Source organism: Varroa destructor, unplaced genomic scaffold, assembly GCF_002443255.2.
Source record: "Varroa destructor unplaced genomic scaffold, Vdes_3.0 BEIS01000001.1, whole genome shotgun sequence".
Lineage (NCBI taxonomy): Eukaryota > Metazoa > Arthropoda > Arachnida > Mesostigmata > Varroidae > Varroa > Varroa destructor.
In genome coordinates, this window is record NW_019211454.1 from 17,285,071 (window position 1) to 17,289,500 (window position 4,430).

The window sequence follows — 4,430 nt, forward strand, 5'->3', positions numbered from 1 at the left end:
TATATATATATATAAGAAATGTCAAGCTTTGACAGGTCGTGCTTGACTCTACGCTATCAAAGAATGAAGAAGCGCGAGGTCAATGACATATTTGGTACGTTGTTTTCCAGCAGTGGCAGCCACTGGGCGATCTGATAACGCCAATGGCCTTTGCTCGTTACGCCCATAAAAAAGTTATGGGCACAGTGTGATTTACTTATGTCAGAAAAGCGTTCGTCGAATTTGATTGTTTCTCAGAGGGGCGAACTCTCAGACCCGAATGCTCTTACATTCTAGCGCCACAATATGATGCTCTGATGCTCAAGATATACGTGACACTCTATAGGCGTTCACCTGACAACCCCATGATGTTACAGATAGATTTGTTGCCTACGGCCCAACGGGATGTGGTCATGGAGAAAAAAATGCGTGTACGATTATCTAGAACCATTAAAGGAAACGAATCTGAGCCTAAGACCGTTTGGCGATACGAGTCAGTCATTTCCGGCGCTTAACTAGGACATATTAGGTGTTATTGATCGGTAATTATTGCATACTTAGAGAACACCGGCTATTAACAATTTTTATTTGAATTTCAGACGCTAGCCCGTATATGATCTTTTAAATTTTCCCCGTTGAGTTTTAACGATTGCGTGGAAAAATCTGGTTGGCAAAGTCCACCTGAAGCGCGACTAGCGCCTTTGAATCTATGCTGTCCCATCACTCTTGGTGTTACATCACGTTCAGCTAATGCCACCTATCCTTAAATGCCTCTCTACGTAGTTTTCCGCTCAAGTAACAACAACAGATTTTAGGAACCTTCAACAAGTATATGTTTGTGTATCAGTTAACAAGAGATGCATAATCAGTTCCTTTTCTCGTATTACCCTAGCCGTTAGGGATTGCCCCCAATAGATTGTAGCGGAGGCAAAACGGCAATTTGAAAAATAATGAGGTAGCGTTGTCTACAACAAGACGAGATGACAGAAAAGGCGGGGTTGTTTTTGTCTAGACAAAAACAGAACAGGCGCTCGCTATACATGGGCGACAGGTTGAACGAAAAGAACCGGACGTGGCCGGGTCGCCTGTTTCTATTAAACACCGCCCCAGCAGAAGTTGTAAGCCTCGCGTCGACATTAAATCATTGGGACACATAGAAAAGATCCGCATCTGCCGTTTCGAGGGCCAATATTCGTTCGACAAATGTGAGTTCGTTGCAGAGTGAGTGTATTCTATTGTGGAAAGGACCAGGCGTTCGAAAGGAACATATTTGCATTCATTGCCTATGTGCGCCGCTGCCTGGCACACCCTCACCTAAGAAAGTTACTTGCTCCGCCATACAGAGATTTACTCTTGGGAGATTCTAGAACGACGTTTCTAGTCTGTTCCAGACTGTTTCTAGATAATTTGAATGTCAGCTGTCGTCTTTCCGTTGTTGTTTTCATCCGACGACGATGGCGATGCCATACGTTTTTATAGACATGAAAACGCAAGCGATGGACATACGCCATTTGCTTGGTACATCTGCTTCCTGCCCCCCATAAGACGACCAGGAAAACAGACAGTTATTTACGTTCTAGGTAAATGCCAGGCAGACTTCTACTTGACTTTTTCGATGTGAACTAGCTGTCAGTGGGAATATGGCTAGCTACATGTACTAACTTATAGGGCAGACTTTTATCCGTATATATTCTAACACATACATATATCCATATGTTTATGAGATATGATAGAAAAAGGGAAACTAAGCAAACGAATTTACTATGAAGAATACAATTGCCCGAGGCTGGACGAATCGGATCGGTGAGCCCCGAAGGACTTTTCTACGCCCTTACGAACGTGCCCTTACGTTATTATTATGATTATTTCTCGTGTTATTATTCCCAATACAACGACGGATAAGTTAGATGTTTTTCGTCATTTCAATTCAACTATTGTGTTGAAATTTGTTTCCCTTCTTTCGCCATCTTCTTCTGACACTTTCGCCAGCGACGAACCCAACGAAGCACAAAAGACGGAACTGGAAAACAAAAATACACACGAAGAGGCAAGCGACATACTAAAATCGAAACAAAACGTTTCCAGAAGCGTTTTACCTTTACTAGTTTACCTCAGTTCGTTCATATACAACAATACGATTTTAGGTAACATTTCCATTATCAGATGTCTTGGTTCTAAAAGAGTCCGCATGGCCGCGTTCAGACAGTTGGTGACGCCTATGAGTCGCTCGTAGAGAATTCGTCGAAGAATTTGTGTGTTACCAAGCTTTATTCTATTATCGTTTATTGCCTACGGTATTTTCTCTTTCAGTCCAATACGATTTACAGACGAAGTAGAAATAGTCCGCGTGCCGATCAGTGCTGCTGCTGCTACTACAATATTGTTATATATGTGGACGAATGCCTTCTATATATATATAGGATCTATATCTCCTATATGTTATAAGGGAAGAGATGTCATGAATAAAGGTTAGACTAACCGGGGCCATGTCTCTATAGCGGCGTAATGCCCTATTGCACCCACATATTTTTTATAACAATTAGCATTATTTGTTAAAGTATGAAAGGGTATCAAGAAATACTCCTTGCTTTTACTTATGACGCGCGCAAGCGTATTTGCCTGCAAGGCCAACCCGTTCGTGTTTGCTTTCAGTTCTATACCAAGCCCGCTTTTAACATTTAGATCGAATCACTGGAACAAGATTTGACTGAACACGTCGTTTGTCTTTATTCCACGGGTGACATCAGAGCAATGTACCGATGTTTCCAACTCCTGCTACAAAAACTCAATTGCATTGAATACGGACGATCTGTAGGCTCGCAGTCACTTTAGGGCTAATCCCCATTAGTGTTATATCAGTATTTTCATTGTCTGATTGTTTAGTAAACAACCCTTGTTCAAAGCGGCGCATGTTGGGAACCTGCTAAAGTTGTGGTTCCGACGCGGATTACTAGCTTGCGCTCTGGTCAAACCGTAGAAGAAATTTAGAAGAACGTCGGCGTGCCGACACAGTCTAGTAATCTATCTTACATATGCGTACTACACGGCATATATATATATATAGCCCCATATCATGACCTATGGCGATTGCACCACCATGTTAAAATACTATTTATTTACGATGACGTTCATTTACATGGTGTTTAACAGGTGGCCATAGGTTCGAATGAGTTACTCGGGCTAATATTCAGTGCAGAGTGCTTTTTTTTCGCTGAGTGAGAGATGAAGTCGATGCGAAGCCTGCATCTTACGTTATTCATCATATTAGCCAGCACATAGCCCCCGTTCGTCCATAGTGGACTTCATAACGAAATAACATGTCGCCATTAAAACTCTCCATAAAAAATCAAAAAAAAAAAATAAATAAATAAAAAGCTTCTGATGTCGCAGCACTGAGTTTCTAAGCAATACTATTATATTTGGCGCTGTTTGGGTTGTGACAGTGATGGGTGTACACAATATCTATATAATTTACTAGGGAAATGAGTATATACAAATGTCGATTGGGGGTCGCTAATTAGGGTACTGGCATCTAGTAAAAGCAGACTTGCTTATTCGGTAAGCTCCCTAATGTGCTGTGTAGGGGAAGCCTTTTCTTCTCAATGGTAGACAGTAGACAGCTGCTGACACTAGCGATTCACCAAGAAGAGATGTTTAGAAAATACCTAATTATAGTTAATATTGCAATGAACGGCCACGCTGGCCGACAAGTTCGAGTCCAGCAATTTCTCACTAGCTCTCGAGGTCGGGCGTCAATGTTATCGAATCGAAACGTGTTAAAAGCTGCCACAATGTACAGAAAACTATCTTAGGCACCCTTCTCCGAGCAAAGGTATTGGCGTCAATAGTGCAGCTTAGTACTTCTCGAAATTTGCGAAGCATTGGGCACAACAGCCCGGCTGTTATTCGATCGAAGTTGTATCCGTCCCATATGATCCACTACCCCATACCACACGAATACGATAATCTACAGATCGAACACGACAGAACTAATGATCATGTGCGTATACAAAAAAAAAAAAAAAAAAAAAAAAAAAAAAAAAAAAAAAAAGAACCCAAGCTATATTTAGTTCTGTCTATACTACGTTCTTTCCCTTTCCGATAACTTGCATAAATTGCCAAATGACGGAGGATCTACAGTATGCAATAATTAATATAATTTGACGATGAGTGTATTTTATATTATATTTATATATATATATATATATAAATGTATGAGTAATTTATATTGCAAGTGTCAACTCTAGCTCGACCCTTCTGTGCTATCGTGACCTTTGTTCAACGCGTGATCACCAAAGAGGAGGGGGCAATCAATGAACTCGAAGCGTCAGTACGAGTTGTAGGTAGTTCGACACGGTCTCGTCTAGTTATGGAGGAACGTCCGTGGTGCGGGTAAAAACATCAGAGTAACTTTTGTACATTCGATATAAAGGAATAACATTGAAAATATA